This window comes from Nicotiana attenuata, unplaced genomic scaffold, assembly GCF_001879085.1.
Source record: "Nicotiana attenuata strain UT unplaced genomic scaffold, NIATTr2, whole genome shotgun sequence".
Classification (NCBI taxonomy): Eukaryota; Viridiplantae; Streptophyta; class Magnoliopsida; order Solanales; family Solanaceae; genus Nicotiana; species Nicotiana attenuata.
In genome coordinates this window covers 549,508-563,096 of record NW_017670537.1, presented here as the reverse complement: position 1 = coordinate 563,096, position 13,589 = coordinate 549,508, and the positions used below count along the sequence as shown (strand labels likewise).

At 34.7% G+C, this 13,589-nt stretch overlaps 1 long non-coding RNA gene across 1 annotated transcript; it reads right to left on the bottom strand.

Moving 5' to 3' along the window:
- Positions 1-3,927: 3,927 nt before the first annotated feature.
- LOC109240681 lies at positions 3,928-6,815 on the bottom strand. The gene is made up of 4 exons (XR_002070115.1): positions 6,601-6,815; positions 5,497-5,589; positions 4,881-4,933; positions 3,928-4,054 (listed from the first exon to the last, which is right to left on the bottom strand). It is a non-coding gene; the product is annotated as an uncharacterized LOC109240681 (long non-coding RNA).
- Positions 6,816-13,589: the final 6,774 nt, after the last annotated feature.

Here is a 13,589-nt window from a genome sequence, read left to right as displayed (position 1 = left end):
ACTACCCCTCTTCAATTTTTCTCTTTTTATTGAGTAAATGGCCATTTATGTAATGGCATTTATGTTGTTGGGCGTTTTGCATAAACAGCCATTCTGAAGAGACCCAACTTTGGCTATAAATACAACACTATTCTGCTCAGAATTTTAACTACAATTTTCTGAGTTTCCTCTCCTTCTTCTGCATACTTTTAGCATCAAAACAAAGCAAAAAGTAAGTTGATTTGCTACCAAACTTTGTGTTCGCTGAAATACTGGGGTTTGAAGTACCACTACACCAGTGTGTAATTCGTTCTATCCTGGGAGGAAATAATCCATAACCTTGGGTACTAGGAGGGGATTAAATTCCTTAAGGAAACACTGTGAATTCAGTGGGCTCGAATTGGTTTATGTCATTTCTGTTTATATTCATTACTGTTTATATTCATTTATATTTCCATAATTTATTTTACAAATACAGTTGTAATAACAAGCTTAAGGAATTTAATAATTTATTTTCTGTATTTGTACTTACTGTTTCTGGAAGAGTAAAACCTTTGTGGTTTTGTACTCTATTAAAATCTACGTGATTTTAACGTTTGTGTCATTCTTTTACAGAAATGACTAATGGAAATGAGAACCAAGCGGTTCCAATGGTGACTGCCAATGCGTCAACAAGCCGAACGACACCGGCAGCATTGGCACCGGCGGAGAAAAACCCGGAAAATTTTCCGGGATTGATTTCAAGCGCTGGCAGCAAAAAGATTTCTTCTATCTGACCACTCTAAGTCTCCAGAAGTTCATCAAGGAAGATGTTCCTGTGCTGTCCGATGAAACTCCAGAAACTGAACGCTTTCTCATAATTGAGGCATGGAAGCATTCAGATTTTTTGTGCAAGAATTATATTCTAAGCGGGCTGGAGGATGCTTTGTATAACGTCTACAGTGGCGTGGAAACATCAAAGGAACTGTGGACTGCGCTTGAAAAGAAATACAAAATCGAAGATGCCGGGTTGAAAAAGTTTGTTGCTGCAAAGTTTTTGGACTACAAAATGGTAGATAGCAAGTCTGTTATTACCCAAGTCCAGGATTGCAAGTGATTATTCACGATCTCCTTGCTGAAGGTAATACTCAATTTAATATTGATGTTGAAAGTAGTAATCTTAGTATTTTTACTAATAGAAATTTCATTAAAGGTCTTGTATCAATGAAGCATTTCAAGTAGCAGCGATGATGAGAAGTTGCCTCATTTGTGGAAGGACTTCAAAAACTACTTGAAAACAAAACGCAAGGAGATGTCCCTTGAAGATCTCATTGTTCGGTTGAGAATCGAAGAGGACAACAAAGCTGCGGAAAGAGAGGCCGTGGAAATTCAACAATAATGGGAGCAAATATTATTGAAGAGAACAAAAAGAGAAAGAAGCTTCTGGACCGAAATACAACCCAAGCAAGAAGCGGTTCAGTGGAAACTGCTACAACTGTGGGAAAACTGGACACAAATCTACGGAGTGTCGTGCTCCGAAGAAGACAAGAAAAGGGGTCAAGCAAACATGGTGAAAAGCATGATGATGTTGATGATTTATGTGCCATGCTTTCCGAATGCAACTTGGTGGGCAATCCTAAAGAGTGTGGATTGATTCTGGAGCCACTCGCCATGTTTGTGCTGTTAGAGAAGCTTTTGCTTCTTATGCTCCGTTGGACCCGATGAGACGATTTCTCTATGGGAAATGCTTCAAAGGCGAAGATTAAAGGATATGGGAAATATTTTCTCAGAATGACTTCCGGCAAAGTGGTGACTTTTGAACAACGTCCTTCATGTTCCCGAGATTAGGAAGAATTTAGTCTCTACTGGACTTCTTGTTAAGAATGGGTTTAAATGTTATTTTTGTTCCGATAAGGTTTGTAATAAGTAAGAATGAGATGTTTGTAGAAAGGTTACCTCACTGAGGGCCTTTTCAAGCTGAATGTAATGGTTGTTAAAAAATAATAATAAATTTCAGCTTCGTCTTAACTTACTGAGTCAAATGAATTATGGCATGTACGTTTGGGTCATGTCAATTATAAAACCTTACGGAAAATGATTAATTTGAAAGTATTGCCCAAGTTTGAATGTGACAAATCAAATGTCAAGTATGTGTGGAATCTAAGTATGTTAAACATCCTTATAAGTCGGTTGAAAGGAATTCAAATCTTTAGACTTAATTCACACAGATATTTGTGACATGAAGTTCAATACCATCTCGCGGTGGAAAAAATTATTTCATAACTTTTATTGACGATAGTACTCGATATTGCTATGTTTACTTACTTAATTATAAAGATGAAGCAATAGACGCATTCAAGCAATACAAAAATGAAGTTGAAACGCACTTAATAAGAAAATCAAAAATGATAAGAAGTGATAGGGTGGTGAATATGAATCTCCTTTTGAACAAATATGTTTAGAATATGGAATTATTCATCAAACAACGGCCCCTTACACGCCCCAATCCAATGGGATTGCAGAAAAGAAAGAATCGTTCATTAAAGGAGATGATGAACGCATTATTGATAAGTTCTGGTTTGCCACAGAACTTGGGGGGAAGCCATTCTTACGCTAGCCGAATACTAAATCGATTACCCATAGCAAAACACAATCCATTCCATATGAAAAATGGAAGGAAGGAAGCCCAACTTGAATTATTTTAAAGTGTGCGGGTGTTTGCAAAAGTGCAAGTTCCTAAACCCAAAAGGGTAAAAATAGGACCGAAAACCGTTGATTGTGTTTTCATAGGATATGCAAACTAATAGTAAAGCATATCGATTTTCTGGTTCATAAACAGAAAATCCCGACATTCATAATAATACGGTTATAGAATCAGATAATGCTGAGTTCTTTGAAATATAATCCGTATAAAAAGGAATGTGAGTCGATTGGTGAAAGATCTAAACGACCTCGGGAAGAAACAAAAAAGTACACTTAACCAAGAAGATCCAAGACGTAGTAAACGTCAAAGAACGTCTACTTCATTTGGACCAGATTTTGTGACTTTCTTATTGGAAAATGAGCCTCAAAACATTTAAAGAAGCTATGTCTTCTTCGGAATCATTGTTATGGAAAAGAGGCGGTCAATAGTGAAATAGAATCCATACTAAACAACCATACATGGAATTGGTTGATCTTCCTTCCTGGAAACAAACCGTTGGGATCTAAATGGATCTTTAAGAGGAAAAATAAAAGATGATGGTCACTATTGACAAGTATAAGGCAAGACTTGTGGTCAAAGGGTAATAGACAACAGAAAGGTTCTTGACTACTTTGATACATACTCTCCAGTTATAAAGAATTACATCCATACGAACGTTAGTGTAGTTACTTTTCTGTTACCAAAACAGTTACCTAAAACAGAAAAACGGATTGGATTTAATATTAATATTTTGTTATTAAAACAAATATTTAATAACATTTCTGTTAATATTTTACTATTAACAAATAAATTTGGTCCAAAAAGTTAATCAATCAATTCCGAAGCCGTAGCCGAAGCCGTAGCCGAAGCCGAAGCCGAAGCCGAGCGAGCGACGACGACGGCGCGAGGCTTGCCTTCTTCTCAACTCTTTAAGAGCTAGAAGAAGAGCAATTGCTTATATACCCATAAAAAACCTCTTCCTCTTCCAATATGGGACAATGCCCATTTGCCAAGGGAGGGGGAACTTAAAATTTCACTCAAAAATTTCATTTCCCTCCATTTCCCATTCACCCTCTTTTAAGTATTTAATATATTAATTAAATACCTTAAAAACCCAACATATTACTGATATGATGCCCATAAAATTTGAAAAATGTATATCTTCAAGTGAAGCAACCCGTCAAGAGTAAGAAGAACAAGAAAACACACTTAAGAATTCGTCCATGTAACCAAAAGGTGTTCATATAACATGTAATTAAAATGCCGCTACAGGGAATCTTACGCTTTGAGTATATGAATGAAGAAAATAAGCGTTGAAGCTCGGACATGCCACGTTTCATATCGTTTTCAGTGAGATCCACTCTTCCAACTGCTCAACTCTTTCACATTCTTCTCAGCTTTACTAAACTTAGCCTGAAAAGTTGAATTATTACCTTAATCAAATTGAATAGGAAAAATAGCAATGTTTACTATGGTATGATTGACAGCCCAAGAAGTAATTACAATAGCAATGAAGTAAAGAAAGACATTAAGGATCAAAAGCATATATGCTGCTGATTTTCCTCCTGTCCTGAAGCCATGGCTTAATAAGTTTAGTTTTCACAGAAGCAAAAAAAGAGAGATTTTATTGCCAGTATTCACTTTCCAGCCAAGTTCCAATATAACCATATTTTCCAGCTGAGAATAACCGAGCAATCCACACTTAAGTGAATATGTGAGTTCATAGATTAAAGATAAATGATTTAATTGAAAAAAAGTAAGCAGAAGTAGAGTCAATATCCACAACTCCAATATCATCTTCAAACGTACGTAATATTACAGACACATCCTTCTTACTTTTAATAAGTTTGATATCATATGATACAAATGAGACCACCACTTTGTGGAGTTGCTGATATATTTTTGTGAATTTTGTTCATAAAGAAGGGAATAAAACTTTATTATACCAAAATAAAAGAATAAACATATAATGCAACATGAAAACATGAAAAAACTAAAAATCAAATGTACAAGGATATAGAAATGCATGTCTTCATGTGAACAACCATACATAAATTGTTAGTAAACTATTTCTGTTTTGTTCTTTTTGGTATCAATTGTCAATGTGTTAGAGCGAATGAGAACGTACCTGATGAAATCTTCTACTACAGATTAGTCCAAAAACATCAAGATCTTTGATTTCTCTGTGCATATACACTTACCGGCTTCATAACTAATTCAAATATTTTTAGCAGATTACCTCTTCAGTCTGGAGACGGCCCAGTGTTAGACGAAATAGAAATCTTCTAGATCCTGCAGGAAGATGTCGTTTAGCTCAGCACAGAGGATAGCTTGATATTAGTTACCAAACAATGTATCATTATTTTAACTAATGAAACTCAGGAAAAAGCATCTTTAGAGAAAAATAAAACAAAACAAAAGATTTAGAAATGCACATACTTGTCTTTGGATTCTAGATTGATCTCTTGATTCCTCAAAATTTGCAACTCCTAATAACAAGAATCCATCTCGCTAGATGGTAAATCAAATATTATGTAAAGGGAAACTCATTTAAAGAAATTAGGTGTTATTTCAAGGGCAAACTCATTTAAAGAAATTAGGCTTAAATCCTCCAACATTCACCTCTTTAAGGACATGATCATCAAATTGTTTTAACAAGAGATAATTTAGTTAAAGGAGATGACCAAGTTTTGGGTAGTGTCGATGCTGCAAGAGAATTTTATGACTTTAAACTAAACTGAGATCCTTCATAGAAAATAGTAGATCAATTAATGCAACTTTAAACAACAGACAACCACCATTCTCTGGAGCTGCGAGAGAGCTAGACACCAAGAGGAGAATGGCAGCAGATTTACCCAAGAAAGCATCATAGGCACCCTGCTTTACTTAGATCTCTATCTCATCTTTCTGAGCTTTCTCTTCAGCTTCCTCATACGCTTCTTCTTCCACTGCATTTAAAAAAGAAACATTGGAGGCTGCCGCAGTTACAGTGATAAAAGAGAACAAAAATCTTAGCAAACTCCCTTTTGGTACACTTAATTGTTATCTGAAGAGCCTTAAAGCCTGCAACAAAAAATGTAGTTCCAGAAGAGACTTACAAGAAAAGTGACCTGGATTATTGTAACTGTCTACTTTGCTAAATTTCTTAAGGCATTTGAGAGCAATTTTTCATGTAAAGGACCATGATGGCAAGCAATTTTTCATGTAAAGGACCATGATGGCAAAACAAGGGCATCCCATTTAGCTCTTTACCAACATTACATGGACAACACCAATGGTGCACTATAACTTCAAATCATTTGTGGTTTAAAACATGTAAAATAGCATAGCAAAAATTCCATAGTAGAATAAAGCATCCAAAGTAGGATTAAAAGCATCAAGCATCTGTCATAACTCATATTTTTCCTTGAGCTTGGAGGAATTTTTCAACAGGGAAATTGAGCGCGTAAGCATACAATTGAGGAATCACCCATATCGAATACTTTCTAGCAAGTTCTGAAATACTTGTATTCTAGTGTAATAACATCAGTAAAGGTGACGTGAACATGTAAAATGGTGTCAGCATTAAGGATGTTACAAAAGTAAGGACACATGATCATTTCATGTAGATTCCAAGCATATCATATTTTCCAGCTCCAACAACATAAACGAGTAACATCTAGAGAAACTGTAATATCTACTGTATAAAATTAGGAAGGAATTTATAAAATCAGCATTAGGAAGGAATTTATAAAATCAGCAGGAAACAAAATCAGCAATAAAAAGGAATCTGTATTTACAAAATCAGCAGGTAAAAACACAACTAAAAACACATGACTACAGAATAAATTAAACACAGAACCCAAAAGACTACAGCATGAATTAAGAACCTTTTTTCCAAGAACTAAAAAAACACAGTAAAAATGTATAGCTATGGTAACAAAAACAGTAAAAATGACCAAAAAAAGAGAGAAAATTACCAGGCTATAGTGATTTTGGACTTCTCTGATTCGAGCACAAATCTGATTTTTGAATTTGGGGATTTGGGGAAGGCTAGCAACTGTCCTTGAAGAAGTGCCGGAGAAGTGCCGGAAAATGGTGAACGGCGACCACGCTTTGGGCTTTGGAACTTTAGGGTTTGATGATTATGGTGGTCTAATGAAGAGGTATTTGCATAGATATAGAGAGAGTGAAACTCGGCCAAGAGAGGATTTAGTAAATCTGAAACTCGACCATTAATCTGAAACTCGGCAAAGATGCAAAAAGAAAAGAGATCAGAGAGGGGAGTTTGGATGTATGATGAGGGAGTTTGGATGTATCGATTAGGGGGATACACTGGAGATAAACCGGAGTGGAGGGGTTTATTGTATTTACCTTATTAAAATTAATTAAAAAATATAAAATGATAGGTCACTTGGCGGGCCAAGAAATTTTCAGCAGACAAATCGAGGCGGGAATGAACAACCGTTCCAATAGGAATTTGTTTCCCAAAGCCGTTCCCATATACATGTCTATTGGGACGGTTTACAAATCCGTTGCAAAAAAAATATCTATGGCAACGGTTTTATTACAATTGCAACGGTTTGATGTCTAAAGTGTACTGATACAACCCAAATTCTATTATAACGGTTGCAACCGTTACTATATCTACTCTATAGCAACAGTTTGTGAACCGTTGCCAAAATAACTGTTCCCATAGGCCCATTTTTTGGTAGTGTTTGGATGGTCATCGAACTCCGTGTACATATTTGATTCCCAAGGCCCGCATATCACCTTTATTGTTCCTGAAATCATAGAGAAGGGCTCACATCATGGGATGAGCCAGGCCGTAATTCTCACGGCGCACGCCCGTCACTTGACATGCGCGTCACCTCAATACTAATCATATACCACATAGTTCGGGGTTTCAAACCCCCAGAACCAAGTTTGGAAGCGTTACTTACCTCAAGCCAAGCCATAATCCTACTCCGCGATGCCCTTGCCTCTGGAATCGACCTCCAAACGCCTCAGTCCTAATCCAAAAAAGTAAGAAATTAGATATCTTTGAAAAAAGCAAACATTAACTGATAAAGTTCCATAGCAAGAATTTGGAAAGTAGCATTAGAGGGAGGCAAAACGATACCATACCCAAGTATCAAGTTGTGCCCCTTTAGAGATGAGGATAAAGGTAAGGATTTAGCATATTTTATATATCTAGATATATTGAGGGAGCTAGTATTTTCTCAACAGCCAAATACATACCACCTCAGTCATGAGACTCCTTTAAGCCTTTCTTTAAACCTTTCTTTGATGAATAATCAGTCTCTACCAAATTCAGCAAATGAGAACATTTTCAGATTTTATGAAACATTGGAGAAGATATAATTAGACATAAAGTCTCCTCCATGTAACATTAATGGCTATTTCGTATTATTCTGTCGACAAGAGCACCACATGCTTGAAATGCACTGAAACCTAGATTAAATATTCAGGTGATATGTTCTCCCTCAAAATTTTGGTTTGTACTGTACTTTTTTATAAGTTCATCAAATTTGTAACACATTATATTCAATATGCAAAGATGTACACACAAGGAAAATAACTAAGTTATACCAAGTCAAAGTTACCAGTACACTCCACAGTAAACATGCTAAATTAACCATATTTTTTTGTTCCTCAATCATAGTAGATAAACACACAAAACATGAAATATCTCGTGATATAGATTTATTCTGATGTATTTCACAAAAAAAACTTAATAGCAACAGGTGGGCGCCTCTGTTATTTCAATTGTACGCTATTACAACTCGGACGCCATTGAGTTTTTCTTAGTTCAATGTATTAGCTACTCTTAGTTTTGACAGCGATGGTTTTTTTATCTTGCAGTTCTTGTTATTGTGGTCATTTAACCCATAAGGTGAGGTGATAGTACAGTAATTTTAATCCTTCAAAGAGCATGACTTTGCCTTTTATTAGCAGCATGTTTTTGAATGAAGTTGGGGGACCTCTCTCCTCTGTTGATTTTCAACAAAGATTTGGTTTGATACTTTTGATACCCCTAACCTTTGTTTAGTAGTAACTTCTATTAGTTTATTGATCTTAATCCTTTTAAAAACAAAATGAAGGAGAAATAAAAGGGAGCCTGCAAAATAACCAATAAGTTTGGAGTAACCTCCTTTATCTAATTGTGGTTTATATTGTAGCGCCGTCATCTGTATACAATCTTTCAACATCTCCCAAGGGAAGGTTAACAAGGATCGACAACTGCTTAGACTATATAATTTTGATGTACTCTGATTTTCTTTTTTGTAGCATAGGGAAGATCTCTCACTGCCTATCTCCCTTTTGTAAAAAAATTTGATGACCTACGTATGTATTTGTTGGAGCATGTTCCACCTTTATAGGAACAGAGAGTTTGGGATGCCAACTCTTCTGCATTTTGTATTCCTTTTTTATATTGAATTAAAACAGGGAGGAAGAGAAAATATATATGTTACACCTGTATCACCAAACAAAGCAAAAGATAAGAAGCTAATAGATTAGTGGTGCTGCTACAACACATGGCTTAAATGGAAGTAAAACTGCATGATTAACATAAGCTATTGTCCATTAAAACAATAAACAATTTAATATGGACACTGAGAAGATGTAAATGGATCAATCCACAAGGCCATTAACTCCTGTACAAATTTCTCTTCGGGATTTAGGATGATTAGATGAAAAGACAGAAGCTCAGCCCTTTGCCTTTGAGACGGTTCCACCATATAGAATCAACATCAAACCAGAGACAGCTATAGTATTTCTTCAAACACAGAATTTGCATTGATCTTTTTATTTACTGAAAACCAACGATGCATATAATATCCTTGAGACATAGGCACTAACAATAACACCAGGGTTTATCAAATGCTAATGTTTAAGTCTTGGAATTCATGGTGCTTAATAGTAGTTTCCGTGAGACAATTGTTTGCTTTAAATGGAAGTAGAAGTAGGAGAAGAATAAGATCACCTTGGGAGATATTAGTCTATTGTATCTTACAGGAAAAGAGATCTAAAAACTCACCGAGCTACAATGCCATGATCAGTTTTTTCTGCAGATCCCAAATTGACTGCAACAGCTTATCAATGGAAGAATTGATTAAGTAGATGGTATCTGTCACGACCCATTTTCTGAACAAGCCGGGACCGGCACCCGATCACTAAATATGACCAAGAGAACCATTTGCGCTTATCAAATCTATTATAACTTCAAATTTTATATGCCACAAGGCACTACTGCAACCAAATACCTTTAAATAATGTAAATGTCTAAAACAAGCCAACTTCAAAACTTTATCTGTAGTAACCAATGAAATACTGCTGAGTTATTATAAAAAAACATCTGAATCTTAACCTACCGACTGTGTCTATGAAGCCTCTACTGATAAACTGACGCACTGCTCAGGACATGAGATTTCCTAGCCAGTTCTCTAAGTAAACAAAGAAATAGCTAAATAAAAATGACTCTAAGGAATACTCCACGAACGAAAGCGGAGCTCACCAGTAGCACTGGAAGAGAAGGAAGTCCTAACTTGTAGCTTGCTCGCCATGCAAAATCGGTTCCTACGTTGTACCGCAGACCAACGTAGGTTCCCAAAAGAGAACGTTAGTACCATCCATTGTGCTCAGTGAGTCTCAACGACAAGGGACAAAACTTTAATAACATATACATTACGAGCAAAGATCCTAAATGCATGTAAAACATAAAGCTTATAAGAACAATTCTAAAATAATTGCATAATAGCAGTTTATGAATATTCTTAAAAAAATTCTATTCTTCTTATTTCTTACAAAAAAAATACTTCACTTTATACTTTGGGAGTTCCAACTATCATGACATATTTCTTTCTCAGTCACCGTGTGATCGGCACGGGTTCGATCCCAACCTGATCGAATAGGCCCAATCCACGAGGTGCCACTCGCTTCATGGTTCTCAGCGCTCATGTATCATACCTTAGCATGGCTAAGTAATTTCTCAGCAACGAGAACCTCGGCTCCTGTGCTCCCTACTTTGGCACAAGTAGTTTTAGGAAGTCAACGCCTTGGTCAGTACCGGCCTGGACGATGACCCCTTTTCAGAATAAAGGATACTCCATCTTTTCTTTCTACTTCTTCTTGTGACTTTTCAAGTTCAAAGCTTTTCTTTTTGGAACATCATGCACATGCTCATGCTGGTATCCTTAAATTTAAAGCATAGCATAAGAATTAGATAAACATCTAAAAGTATTTCTAAAGATTCTTGTTTCTTCATAAATTTTCAACATGAAAATAGCATATGAGAATAACACAAAAATCTGAAAATTTATGCACGGATATCATAATATATTAACTCACTCGCTCCAATTAAGTAAATATAAACTCTTTTAAGCAATTCATCAAACACTGCTTTTGTGAGTTAAACCACTTTAGTAAAGGTTACATCAACTCACCTCAAAACATCTCGAGCCAATACGTAGACCCCCAATCCAATTTATACCCGTCAAATAATTGATTCTACAACAACCAGTGCATTTTAATTAATTTTAAAGTTTCACACCTAAACATCGAATTTACTGTTGTTATAGAGGAAGAAGGGAATTAACTTTTCAATTTTACCAGTTACTGCAGTAGGATAATTGACAAATAGAGAATTTTATATATATGAGTTCAGGAATAAATGGGTTGTGAAGAACTCTATAATTTTTTGTGAAATTTCTGCTGCCTCTCGTAATTCCGTGCGTCTGTTTCTCTGTTTTCTGATCTCTAATTTTTTGTTCCCTTCAAACCTTTTAACTTGAGTCACGTGACTCTTTTTTTTTTTTTTTTTTTTTTTTTTTTTTTTTTTTTGGCTTTAAGCCTTTGTTACANGACTCTCTTTTGCTTAATTGTTTTTTTTTTTTTGTATAAGGCTTTAAGCCTTTGTTTACAACAGCCCTTTTATGGGCTTTAGGGTAATTTTTTTTGAAATTTTTTCCTTCCTATACCATATATGAAACCTTATTACCAAAAATGTGCATAGTTTCATATTTACCGGCAATGTTCACAGTTTTTCTACAATTATTATACCATTCATTAAATACTAATTATTAGGAGTTGATTCCTTCCTAATTAGGCGCGCTACAAATCAGGAACAGAATATTCTAATTGATTTAGCGACCTTCAAATCAAATTTGAAACGCAAATCCTATATCTTCAATTTAAAATCAAATTACATAGACTCTTTTCTGCAAAAACTCTGTTCTTCGATATTTTTCCTTAAGCCACAAATCAAAAAAAGACAAAATCGTCAAAAAAATCGAATCAAATTGTAGAAATCAGTTCTGCAAAAGCTCAGTTCGTCGACATTCTCTCTACGTCTCTCTCTATTTATCAATTGCAAATTTCAGTAATACAAAGCAAATGAAAAGAGAGCAGCAATTCCACCATTGACGGCCATTAAAAAGCTTAAAAGCTTTGAATTCAAATTTGGATTTTCAAAAATCATTATTTGTTTGGATTGGGTGTTGTTGAAAATAATCGGGAATATGGTTTGGAGTTTATATCTCAATTTTGAGGGGTTTTGGTGAAGATTAGACTTGGTTTTGACTGAATTTCAGATTGAAACTCGAAGAAGAAGAAGAAGAAGAAGACATACTGCAGAAATTATAGATAAATTGTAGATTATTTGTATTCTGATTGTAGATGCTTTATTTTCTGTTTTCACAAATAAAAAACGGCTAAAACTTCTACAAATCTTCTGATAAAACGCAATTATGTCAAAAATCCCAATTATGCTACAATTGAATGGGAATTGGGATATAAAGATTCAATGTACCTAGTTTGTAGATATTTTGTAGATAAATTGTAGATTATTTGTATTCTAATTGTAGATGCTTTGTTTTCTATTTTCACAAATCAAAAACGACTAAAACTTCTACAAATATTCTGCAAAAAATGCAATTATGTCGAAAATTTCAATTAAACTACAATTGAATGAGAATTGGGATATTAAAATTCAATGTACCCAGTTTGTAGATATTTTGTAGATAAATTGTAGATTATTTGTATTCTGAATGCTTTGTTTTCTGTTTTCACAAATCAAAAACGACTAAAATTTCTACACTAATTACTTGATCGCGTAAAGAAATTAGACACGTATGCCATTCATTATTCTTTTCAAAACCCATTTTGAAGATACGAATTACCTAATTTATTTTTGAAGATCATTAAGCTCGACCAGTTACTTGATATCGTTTTCTGCAAATTTCTGTAAGGTACGTACTTTGTCGACACATTTTTGGAAGGACCAAGAAAAGAGTTCCTCTGAAGACATATAAGAACTAAAGAATTTCTCTGAAATATAATTTTAGTTACATGATTCTTTTTATGTTTAATAACAGTACATAAACGTGGGTGAGGGTGAGGGTTTGGGAGAGAGAAACGTGGGAGGGGTGGGATATACGGTACCTTGAATTAAGGAGGGATATACGCTGCATTAATTGTACCCTTAAAATACACTATGTTATAGAATTGGTAATTTGGTATACTAAGTGTAATTAAGTCAAACCTTAAACATTGAGGGTAATAAGGTTTCCTATATGGCATAGGAATCTAAAAATTCCATTTTTTTTTCTTTGACTTAACTAGTAATTAATGTTACCTACTTTATAACAATTAATACTATTAAAAATTATGAATAAATCCCTTAATTGTATATCCATTTCTTTATAGATAGAGAGTAACTCAAAATCAATCACAAGGATTTAAATCCGTAATAGAAGTAAAATTTGAAATAAAAAAAATTAATAATTAAATTCTATATTTACCGTATCTTGAAACGTCGGTAAAATTAAATTATTAAAATATATTTCCGACCAAAGTTGATACCTCTGCCAGTAACCAATCCAAGAGGTACATTACTTATTTCTACTCCACAGAAGTTTTAGGTATATAATTTTTGATACCTCATCTAACATTGCATGTGATAAATATG